Source organism: Tamandua tetradactyla, chromosome 3 (assembly GCF_023851605.1).
Source record: "Tamandua tetradactyla isolate mTamTet1 chromosome 3, mTamTet1.pri, whole genome shotgun sequence".
Taxonomy (NCBI): Eukaryota; Metazoa; Chordata; class Mammalia; order Pilosa; family Myrmecophagidae; genus Tamandua; species Tamandua tetradactyla.
This window is the reverse complement of record NC_135329.1, coordinates 15,466,807-15,479,800: the sequence shown is the minus strand read 5'-3', so window position 1 is coordinate 15,479,800 and position 12,994 is coordinate 15,466,807. Positions and strand designations below refer to the sequence as shown.

The 12,994-nt window shown below is 34.5% G+C and overlaps 1 protein-coding gene across 3 annotated transcripts in view; it reads left to right on the top strand.

The window, feature by feature from the left end:
- Window positions 1-12,994, top strand: part of ADAM2 (ADAM metallopeptidase domain 2) — a 110,537-nt gene that overhangs the window by 75,136 nt on the left and 22,407 nt on the right. The window lies entirely within an intron of this gene.

Sequence of the window (12,994 nt, the reverse complement as noted above, 5' to 3'; positions counted from 1 at the left end):
CCAATTCTCCCAGCCGGCCCGGGAAGGGGGAAGGGAGTAACTCCGGCCGCTTCCCGCCCCGCCCGGTGAGGCCCGCGCGCCTCGGTGATCTCACCCGAGCTGCTTCTCTCAGCCAGCCAGCCGTTCCAGGATGGGGTACACTGTCTTTTTTATCTCTGTTGTGGCTTTGGGCGCTTTCTGTATCGTTTCTACTCCCCTAGTAGCTGTCCTGGGGAAGAAACTAAGATCCGTGCGTCTTACTGAGCCGCCATCTTCCAGGAAGTCCGCAAACAGTTTTTATAAACAGAAAGAAGGATGTGAGTTAGGTTCTGATGATTGGAGCAGAGATCCTTAGTCTTAAACTAGTCGGTTATGTGTAAAAGAGGCCTTACTTTTAATTGGGCCAGATGTATTTAAACAAAGGCTTAATTGGATTAAGGGGTCTAGCGTCTTGGGAGGAGGGACTTTCTGACCAGGATGTTAGTCATATAATTTTCTGCTGCTTTGGGGAATTTAACTTTTATGTTGATTCTGAGAACATCCAGGAGCTATTTTTCGCTATATTTATCAATATCAATTCCCCCTTTTTAGTCATCCCCTCAGTTATGCGGAGCTGGCCAAAGATATTGAGTACTCTCTCATTTACCACTAATTGTTTTCCGTGTCTTATGAATCACCTACAGCTTGGTAGCGCACATTTCAAGGCTTTGAGACATTATTTCAATATCATTGTTTCTGAAATCTGTTGTATCATTTGTTTACTTAGTGCCTACACAGTGGCATTTGAGACTTAAGAGACCAGAAATGAATAAGGAATATTATGAGTTTTATGACTTAAAAGATAATAAGTGCTTCTATTAGGGTATCTCTGAGCAAAGGTCCCCAGGAACCCAAACGAAAAACTTCAAATAATTCCCCCACACCCAAGGATCCACTTAAGAAAGCCAAGTAGCTTTTTCCTTAGACCAATGTATAGCCTATTCCACTTGTCCTGTTTTATTTATCCAAGAGCATCGGGAAATAGAAGCAACAGCACAGATCCTACCTGACTAGGTAGTAAGAAATCTAAGGCCGTGAAGGTATCCATTACCACTTGGGCCAACGTGCTAACACTAAGTTTTTATCGAAGATGAGTTATATGATTAATAACTTCTGCTACAGTTAGTGATAGGCTTTGCACAGTCTTTTTCATCTGTCTGACTCCCACTGTTGTGAATGTCACCCTGTTTGTACAAAAAATGAGTCAGCATTTCCCCCCCAGATAATATGGGAAAATAACCAATGCAACCTCATTTTGAAATCCACATCTAGATAGGGTTTTACGAACTTGATGATTTATACTAGAAACCCTGTTTACAGAAAAATTCTAGAATACTAATTTTAAGGTGTATGAGATGTTATTTTGAAGCAGACAGGATCATGTGTCTTGGTCACAAAGGAAGTGGCAGATAATAGGGGCATATGGAGAGCCAAGAAGAGGGTTCCTAGGTCATATAAATCCTGAAATCCAGAGGGACCAGCCTCTCCAGGATTATCAGTCAATTACATCCCCTGGCCCTTTTGTGTGGACACACATTGTCGACATGAAAATGTCAGAATGGGCAGTGACCGAAGATCCCTGTAGATTGGGAGAAGGATTAAAGAAGAAGGAAAAAGTTTAACAGAGAAAATGGGATTTAACAAATGAATATGGCTGCTGAATCACTGTATTAATATTCCTTCTAGCCTCCTGTGTTTTGGAGCAGCTAAAAGGAAAAATCTGAGATGATGGAATGGTAGCCCATGACAGACTCTGGGATCTGTTCTGAAACTATTTGTTGAAGTGTGCTTTGAAAATTATTGCTTTTTCCTTTTATTGATTTGTATATGTGTTATATTTTACAATTAAAAATGTTTGAGATGGATACTGTGATCATAGGAGAACTTTTAATATGGTATTAAAAGTATTTGTGTGTGAAAAAAGTATAGTGTATGTAAAGATATTAGAATGTAATTGGATAAAATAATTTCTTAATCAAAATGAAGACAAAAAGTTTGAATAAGGAACATAATGGGACAAGTAGAAAAATAATACCAAAATTCTTCATGTAAATCCAACTCTAGAAAACATTATAAGAAGATGAGATTGGCTTTATAAAACAAACCTTATCTGAATTCTGCTTTTGCATTGTGCGTTGAAATTTGGGTAAAAAAAACAACTTGAATGTAAGAAAGTGGAAAGAATATGCCATGCATATATTAACTACAATAAGTAGATGTAACTAAATTGATAGCAGAGAGCAGACTCTGAAGTCAGAAGCATTGCTATCAATAAATAACAATTCATGATAAAGTAGTCAATGAATAAAAGAGACGGAATAGCTTTTAATCCTTAAGCAATCAATAAGATAACTTTAAATCCATGAAACAAAATAGCAGAATCAAATGGGGAAATCTCCAATTATAACAGCTCTGACTATATGATTTAAAAAAGCAAGCAATAGCAATAAAGAAATAATTTGATGTGTAACAGATCTGAAAGTGATCATTGCAAGGCAGCATGGATAGGACTTGGGGAAAGTCATCAATTTTGTTTCTTAATATGGATACCGATTACATCAATATTCTCAGTTTTTAATTTTTATTTAATTCTAAAAGTATGTTATGTACTATACAAGTATTTTCCCTGTATATAGTTTGGTAAATTTTGAAAAGTAGTTGTGCAAGAGAGTTCAGCGTTAAAAATTAATTTTGAATGTTTACCCAAAGTACTTTTTGTTCACTCACACTATTACTAGCGGGGTATATTAGTTACTCTTGATTCATATAATCCTCACCTTTTATTATCATAATTCTTAGATATACCAGTAATGGGTAAAAAAGCATGTTGCTATGCTCCTGTATTGCATTTATATAATTACGAATAAGGGTAAATATCTGTTATGTTTTAGAAATGATGAAATTTTCCTTCTCTCTGAATGTGACTTTCATGCTTTTGCCTTTTTTTCTTATTTATTTAATAAAATTCTCTATATAATAGGGATTCTGTTCCCCTGTTGCTTTTATGTGCAATATTCAACTTCCACCACCCATGGTGTCCTTTTACTTTCTTTTGGTGCATTTTTATTAATGGAAGTTATATTTTTAATTTTATATTTAGAGATTCCTTTCAGAAATAAGGGCTTGTTACTATCCCATACTTTCAACTATAATTTCAAAAAAACGGGTCCTTACATGCAAGCCTTTATTCTATCTGGAACTCTGTGTGTGTATATGTGTGTATGTATATGTGAGTTTATGTGTTTGTGCATGTGTGTGTTGTTTGATGTACATTCAATGTAATATTAATATGGATATAAACTGTACCTGCACAAAATTATTAATACTCCAGAAATGGACTGCAGTGTCCATTTTATATGTATATAAATTTATATGTATATAAATATAAAAATATATATACACACACAACAGTGTATCTGTTGTATACTGAGATATTTTTATTTCTTTATTTTTTTATTGCTCGTTTAAACCTAAATATGCGTTTATCAATTTTCTATTCTTTTTTCTTAGTCATTGTCCTAATGATTATTGTCATCATACTAATCATACTGTTATCACATTTAAAACTTTATGATTATTTTAATATATTAAATACAGTTCAATTCAGATTTTTCCACCTTCTTCACATGTCTTGCCATGGCTCTCTGCCTTTCCATATGAATTTAAGAACCAGATTAATGAGTACATATATTAATTTTAATTGAATCGATATCCATATAATATTGAGTTGTTCTTTGGATTAACTTTCTATATCTGTATTTATTTGAGTATCCTTTCAGGCTTTCAAAAAATTTTTTTATTTTTCTATATTCATTACAGATTGTTGATTCCAGATTCTGTAAAATCTACCTTTCTATAAAATGGCATCATTTGTTTTTTTTTCATTTATTTTATTAAGCTGTGATTTTTTATCTAGTAAAATTCATTTGTGTACATTTGATAGTCCTATAACCTAATCACCACCTAAATCAAGGTAGTAATTCCATTATCCCAGATTACTCGCATGTGTTCCTTTCCAGTCAGCCCCACTCCCGGCTGACTCCTTGTCCTGCCATTGGGCCATTTTCTGTCTCTACAGTTTTGAAATAATGTAACATAGATCATGCTTTCAGGGTCATACATAAGAAAAAAAAATGATCTAACCAAAGTTCACAAAAGTGCCTTTATGTTTCTGTGTTTTCTTCTAGTCCTCTAATGACTCTAGATTTTACTTGTTGGCCACTGATTTTTGGTTAATTTTGTGTAGGAATCAAGGTAAAGAAGAGAGTTTACCTTTTAGCATATAGATATTCAAATTTCCTTCATCACTATACTTTTCCCATGAAATTACATTTGTGCCTTTGTTGAGAATAAATAAAGCCTATTTTTGTGGGTCTGATTTTGAACTCTATTCTATTCCATTGAACTGTATGTCTATCCTTTCTCCCATGCCTTCCTCCCAATCCTTTCTGCCCTTAGAGAAAGGTATGTTGGGGCAGTATGCTTAGGTGTATAAATGTTTAAGATTATTATTTCTTCTTGGTGAATCAACCCTTTTATTAATACAGAGTGTCCTTCTTTGTCCCTTGTAACAACTTTGACTATTCGCACCAATTATCTTTTTCCATCCTATTACTATAAACCTGTTTGTGTCTGTGAGTATAAGGTGAGTCTCTGGTAAACAACACGTAGTTGGATCATGACTTTTTATCCATTCTGCCAATCTGTGCCTTTTAACTGGGAAGTTAATCCATTAACATTCAGTGTTATTACTTTAAAGAATACTTACTTCAGCCATTTCATCCTTTGGTTTTTATGGCTTATGTAATTTTTGTCTCTCTTTTCCTTTGTTTCCCTTTCTGTATAGTTGACCTTTTGTGATGTATTTGATGGATCCCCTTCTCATTCCTGTTTTTGTATATTTTAAAAATACATTTTTGTGGTTATCCTGGAGTTTGTATCATACAACCAACATCTATAATCTACTCATTTGAAAAGATAGCAGCTAGTTTGAATAGCGTACACATTCTCTTTTCCTATATCTGTCCATTTTCCCTTTATATGTTACTTTTGGCCCCACATTACCTTTTATATTTTGTGTGCTCACTATCAGGAAATGTGACTTTATTATTCAATTGTATTCTAACTCTTATTGGAATTAAAGGGTAGAGTTATATATGGGGATATAATAGTATTGGATTTTGAATTTACTCATTTATTTTCTTGCCTTTACTAAAGATCTTCACTACTTCACATTGTCCAAGTCACTTTTTCCTTTTAGCCTGAAGAACTCTCTTCAGCAATTCTTGTAGGAGATATTCTTTGGTGACAAACTTTCTGTTTCTGTTTATCTTGAATGTTTTAAACTCTACCTTAAACTTGAAGGACAGTTTTGCTAGATAAAGAATTTTTAGCTGGCAGTTTTTCTCTTTCAGTACCTTAAATACATCCTATCACTGCCTTCTCACCCCATGGTTTTTTATGAAAAATCGGCAAATAATCTTATTGAGTATCCCTTGTATGTGATTAATCAATTTTCTCTTACTGCTTTCAGAATTCTTTCTTTAGTGGCTGACGTTGTGATCAGTGTGTGTCTCAGAGTTGGTCTCTTAGGATTTATTCTGTTTGGCACATGTTGCAGTCTTTGGACGTGTATATTTATAGCTTTCATAAGAGTTGGAAAATTTTTGGCCATTATATCCTCATATATTTTTCCGGCACCTTTTCTCTTCTCTTCTCCTCTGGGATACCCATGATCCATATGTTGGTTCACTTAGATATCGTCACTAATTTCCCTTAGACTCTGCTCAAGTTTTTTCTGTTCTTTTTCTCCATCTGTTCTTCTGACTGTATGATTTCTAGTCCCCTTTATTCTAGTTCATCTAGTCTTTTTTCTGCCTATTCATATCTGCTGTTTTAGGCCTCCGAGTGTATTTTTGCTCCTTTCATTCCCATAATTAGTTATGTTTCTTTTTTAAACTTTCTAATTCTTCATTTTTTGTTCACACATTGTTTTCTATATCCACCCTTAATTTATTTCTATCTATGTTTTCCTTCATCTTCTCAAATTGATTTAGGAGATTCGTTTGAAATTATTTGATAAGTTATTTGAAAGTCTGTGTCTCTTTTGACATTTTCATTTGTCGCCTTGATTTTGAGCCATTTCTTCCTGTTTCTTAATATGGCTTGTAATTTTCTGCCGCTGCTCAGGCAGGGCAGCTGATTATTTGATGGTGTTAACTTGAAGGTCAGAGTGGCCCTCTTGCCTAGAGTTTTGTTCTAGATTGGCTGTCTGTTAAGGTTCTTCTCTGATTCTCTGTCCAATTTATATTGGCCCTTTAGAATACCTCATGTTTAGCTGCTCACATTTTCTCATATCTTCTGTACTTGTTTCTTGCACTGGACATGAGCTTCAACTTTTAAGATTGCTCTTTTATGTGAAATCGTTTCCCTCCAGGAGAAAGCTTCCTTCCTGTGTTCCATTTGTTTTTCTGCAGCATCTCCTTCCCACTCCCCAGTTCCCGTTATCTGTCTAACTTCTCTCCCTTGCCTAATGCCCTCTTTTCATTATACTTTTTATATCATGGGGCTGTCCTGCGTTACAGCAATTCCGTTTCCCCAACTGCTTTTATTTTTTTCCTTGAGGCTTTTCTGCCTCCAATTACTTACCCATTAGAGTATACCATCTCTAGGAGCCAGATGGAGTCAATGTTTTTAAAAAGTTCATTTTTGTTGTTGTTTAGGTGATCCGGTAATCAGAGACTGGGTTGAGTGCATGCAACTCTTGTGAACTGTTCTCTCATGGTCTCTATTAATTACATGGGGCCCTCTTGTATGTGATACTCACTGGCCACTTGTGTTCCACCCTGGGTCTCTGCAGACTTGGAATATGTATCTGTGCTGGAATATGCGTGGGGTTCTAACTCACTGCTGTGAATGGCAGGTGGTTCCTAGTCCTTTCTAATTCTGTGTGACTCTTAACCCTGGTGGGACTGAAGGAGAGTAAGGTTTCTGACTGCCAATTCTAGTCATAGATTCTTTCTTTTGGTGTTTTATATTTTTCTTCAATTCAGTATTTGTGGAGTCCTTCTCCAGTTTCTATCATTCTCCAAAGTTCCAAGCAAGTGGGATTTGTCCTTTTATTAATTGTTTCTGGGGGACACTTTTCCAAGGGATGTCCTGTGTTGCCATATTGATGACATCACTCAAGAAAACCCCAGCTTTTTATATCATTGATTTTCTTTAATGTGTCTCTGTTCCCATTTTAATTAAAGAAAACTCGTATTTTTCTACTCTTTCTGCAAACTTTGATTTTTGTTTTGTTCTTCTTCTTGTAGTGTCATGAGGTGGAAGTTAAGGTCATTGATCATATTCCATATGAATGTGTCTACTCTGTCTGATAGAATTATGAAAAGTCTGGCTGATGGTGTACTTTGAAGACCAAAAGTTTTACATTTATAATGAAGTCAAATTTATCTTTTTTTTTTCTTTTATTGCTTGTGATTTGGGTTACAATCTAAGAAAGTAATACCTAATCCAAGGTCATTAATACCTTTTCCTTTGTTTTCTTTTAGGAGCTTTATAGTTCTTGCTCTTATATTGAGGTCCATGATCCATTTTGAGTCAATATTTGCTTTAGTGTGTGAAGATATCAACTTCATTCCATCCATATGGATATCAAGTTATCCAGGCATCCTTTGTTGAAAAGATGGTTATTTAATTTACCAGACACCCTTGATGAAAATCACTTAACATAAATGAAAGGATTATTGTTGGACTTTGAATTCTAGACCATTTATCAATATGTCTGTCCATATGCCAGTACAGCACTCTTTTGTAGCTGTGTATTAAGCTTAGAAATCAGGAGTGTGAGTTGTCAAAATTTTCAGTGAATTAGTTTTGCATTTCTTTTGTCAAAATATTTAAAAATATTATTTTTGTGCTACTGTAAATGGAATTTTTTTCTTTCATTTTAGATCATTCATTGCTAGTGTATAGAAATCAGTTAATTTTGTATAATCTCTTCTGCAACTGTGTTGAAAACATTTATCTGTTCTACTGGTTTTTCTTAGTGTATTCTTATGATTTCTATTTCTAGAATACCTTACTATGAAAACAGAGATAATTTACTTTTTAAATCTAATATAGATAACTATTCTTTTATTGGCTGTTTTTCTTGGCTAGTAAAATAGACATAGCAAGGACAGATATCTTGACTTGTTCTTTAACTTAAGGGACAAACATATAGTCTTTCACAGTTAAGTAAGATGTTACCTGTTTGTTTTTCATGGACTTTAGTTATAAGGTTAAGAAGTTCCCTTCTATTTCTGTTTGTTGTTTTTTTTTTCTTTAAATCAGTAAAGTATGCCATATTTTCAAATCCTGCTTGTCTTTATTGACATAGTGAAATAATTGCATTTTTTATTGATATAGTAAATTACACTGATTGATTTCTGTGTGTTAAACCAGTCTTGCATTCCTGGAATAATTCTCACTTAGTTGTGGTGTATAACCCTTTCACATGTTGCTGGATCTGGCTTACTGGTATTTTCTTGAAGATTTTCAAATCTATATTCTTGAAGGATATTGGATTCGAGTTTTGTTTTCTTCTAATATATTTGGTTCATTTAAGTACCAGTCCTCAGTAAGTGAGTCAGAAAATTTTCCCTAATCTTATAAGATAGTCAATTGAGGTTTTTTTCCAAAAAATTCTTCTCTGAATTTTTAGTAGAATTTACCAATAAATCTATCTATATCTGAACTTTTAGTTGTGGAAAGTGTTCTTGTTAGTAATTTAATTTATTACCTCTTATCAGTATATTCACATTTCCTTTTTCTAAAAAGACATAGTTCTTTGTGTCTTTGTAGGAATGTTTCCATTTCATTTAGTTTATCTAATTTGATGTTATACACGAATTAAAGTTTCCCTAAAAATCTTTTGTATTTCTATAAGATCAATAGTAACAGTCTCCTTTTCATTCAGGAGTTTAGTAATTTGATTCTTCTCTATTTTTTTACTGGTTAACATATATAAGGTTTTGTCAACTTTGTCTTTTGAAAAAACCAACTATTGGTTTCATTGATTTTCTCTGTTTTCTGTTCTCTATATTATTATTCTTTGCTCTAATCTCTATTGCTACCTTCCTAATGCTTAATTATGTTTAGCTTGTTGTTTCTTTTTTTTTTTTAGTGTTTAATATGAAAGATTATGCTATCATTCTGAGATCTTTTTTCATTCTTAATTTAAGAATTTACAGCTAAAATTTTGCTCTCTAAACACTAATTTGTTGCATCCTACAATTGTGATCATAATGTGTATTTTCGCTTACATTCGTCTCAAAGTATTTTATAATTTCTCTTGAGACTTTTCTTTGGCACCTTGGTTAAATAGGAGTGCTACATGTGTTTTGGAAGTTTCCACATATTCTTCCATTATTGATTTCTTATTTCATTCCATTGTGGGCAGAGAATATATTTTGTATGATTTCAATCCTTTTAAAGTTATCGGGTCTTCGTCTACCGTGGGAAATTTCTCTATGCTGGAGAAAAATATGCATTCTGCTGTTGTTGGGTAGATAGTTCTATAGCTACCTAATAGGTAGCTGACCTACACTTTTATTTCCTTGCTGTACTTTTGTCCAGATGTTCTATCTATTATTTAAAATTGACAAAAACAACTATTAATTTTAATTTCCTGTTTCTTCAATTCTGTTAGTATTTGCTTAATGGATATTGTGGCTCTGTTCTTAGGTGCATATGGGTTTATAATTATTATAATTTATTTTTATAATTATTATATTATATTTTTATTTATTAATTTATTATATATTATATTTATTATATTTTCATGATGGATTGAATCCATTATCATTGTGAAATGTTCCTTTTGTCTCTAATAATTTTTGTCTCTTAGTCTCCTTTTTGGATATTAAAATATCCTCCAGCTCTCTTTTGGTTACCCTTGTATGGTATTTCTTTGCCCTTTGAACCTATTTGTTTTTTCATCAAAATTTTGCTCATTGCAAACATCATTTAATTGGATCATGTATTTTTAAAAATCCATTTCTCCAAATCTCTTCATTTGGATTGAAGTTTTTAATCTATATAAATAATATAATTACTAATAGGTTAGCATTTACATCTGCCATTTTGCTATATATTTTCCAGATAGTTTCTATATGTGTCCCACTATTCTTCAATCATGTCTTCCTTTGTGCTTAGTAAATATTTTATTGTTCAATATTTTAATTTCATTTTGCTTCCTTTACATAATTACAATTTGTATCTTAGCTTAAAACGACCTTGTTTCAATTCATGCTAACAATTTTAAAAGCAAAACAAAAATACTGCTTCTATATATCATGACTCCTATCTTCTATTATTTGCCATATAAATAGTGTCTGTTTAAGCCCATGAATGCATTTTGACAGCAATTGTCTTATGCAGTTGTCTTTTAAAACAGAAAAATCCAATAAAATATATCCTATTTACTTATGTGCTTGCTTTAACTAACACTCTTTATTTTTACTTTTTTATGTGGATTTGTGTTACTGCCCAGTGTTCTTTCATTTCAGCATGAAAATTCACTTTGATATTACTTGCTAGGTAGGTGTCCTAAGGATAAATTCTCTCTGATGTTATCTTGGAATGTCAGAATTCCTCCTTCATTTTTGAAGGTGACTTTTGATGAATGTAGACTTTTTGGTTGACAAACTTTCTTAGTTTAGTACTCTAAAAATAACATGGTATTCTCTGAGATTCTTGAAACTGTGGTTTAAATATTATTATAAAGACTTTAACTTAAATATCTGTTTATATTTAACTATCATCCAATGGTCCAATGCCCTGCAGAAAAACAGAATTTTGATTTCTACCCCATAACCAGTTTAGCAAGTGACCTCTGGGGTAGGGGTCGGGGATCAGCTGCTAATCTTCACTTCATTACTGTCTCTGTGGAGCTTTTGTTTTTCTATCTTTGCATGGGTAGGTACTGGGAAATGAATCTGGATCTCTGGCATGGCAGGCGAGAACTCTGCCTGCTGAGCCACCATGGATCTGTGGATTCTAACTGATATTCTGGTTTATCCCCTTGGGCTTCTCTTATGTGTGTCATCTTTTCTAAGCAATACAGGATAGTAGTTTGATCTCCCTATCAGAAGTTTTTGACTTAGCCTTCCAATTTGAGTGTGACTGATAGAGATGATGAGAAAATCTCTATCAGGTAGGATCTTGTCAGAAACAATGTTCGGGCTTGAAGCTATTAGATGCCCCCGAAATTCCATGTCCTTTAATCTTCATTCACTATAGCTGGGTGAGAACTTTCTGATTGTTTCCGTGGAGATGTGACCCACCCAATTGTGGGTGGTAACTTTTGATTAGATGGTTTCCATGGAGATGTGTTTCCATCCATTCAAGGTGAGGTTGCTTACTGGAGTCCTTTAAGAGGGAACCATTTTGGAAAAAGCTCTAGAGCCACCAGAACTGACAGAGCCCACATGACCAGAGACCATTGGATATGAAGAAAGAAAATGCCCCCAGGAAAGCCATTGCAGAAGCCTGAAGAGAAAGCTACCAGACGTTGCCATATGTCTTTCCAGCTGAAAAAGAAACCCCAAACATCATTGGCCTTCTTGAACCAAGGTATCTTTCCTTGGATGCCTTAATTTGACATTTTTATAGTCTTACCTTAATTTGGACATTTTCAAGACCTTGGAACTATAAACTTGCAACTTAATAAATTCCCCTTTTTAAAAGCTATTCTGTTCCTAGTACATCACATTCTGGCAGCTTACAAACTAGAACAAACAGATTATGCATATGTACTAAAGATGTTGAGTATAAGAAATAACCATGAATGACACTATGCTGCTTTGAAAAAGTGCTGTGTCCCCCAGAAAAGCCATTTCCTTTAATCCTGATTCAGTATTGTAGGGTGGAAACCTTTGATTAGATTTTTTCTATGAAGATAGACCCACTCAATTGTGGGTGTGACCTTTTGATTAGATCACTCCATGGAGATATGGCTCATCCCATTATGGGTGTGTCTTTTGAATTAAATAGTAATATGACTCCACTTATTCAAGATGGGTCTTGATTCATTTACTAGAGTCCTTTAAAAGGGAAAACATTTTGAAGAAAACTCAGATGCAGATACTGGGGAACAGTTGCTTCAGACCCAACAGAAATGCAAGTGTTTGGAAGCACCAGGAGCTGAGAGAGCTGACAGAAGCTACACAGCAACCAGAGCCCAGCAGATGTTACCATGCGACTTCCCATGAGATGCTAAGGAAGCCAGAACCCAAAGTATGTCTTGGAGGATGTAAGTGAAGGCTTAGATTGGAAACCACTGGCATCAGAAGCTGGAAGCAACAGAACCAGAAACAAGGACCAGCGGATTTCAGCCATTTGCCTTCCCATGTGACAGACATAGGCCTTTCTTTGGAGTCAAGTTATCTTTCCCATTAAGGTGGGTCTTAATTAGTTTACTGGAGTCTTTTAAAAGGGAAAACATTTTGGAGAAAGTTCAGACACAGACGTTTGGAGATGCAGAAAATGCCAGAAGTCCAAGGAGATGCCCTGAGAGAGCCATACGAAACCAGAACACAGCCTCTTGAAGAGAAGAAATCTCCGACTCTGGGAGATGCTAAGGTAAGAGATGAAACTCTTGAGTTTTGCCCCAGAGAAGTTAAGTGAGGGCCCTCAGATGCTTGGAGAGGAAGCCACTGGAATCAGAAGCTGGAAGCCGCTGGAAGCAAGGGCCTCAGGGATCAGCCACCTGTCTTCCCCTGTAACAGGCATGAGCCTTTCTTCAATGTCAAGGTATCTTTCTCCGGATGCCTTAGTTTGGACATATTTATGGCCTTAGAACTGTAAACTTGTAACTTAATAAATTCCCTTTATAAAAGTCAATCCATTTCTGGTATATGGCATTCTGGCAGCATTTGACTAATACAGACAACAGGGTTTTTAGTGTGAGGAAATTATTATGAAAAATATA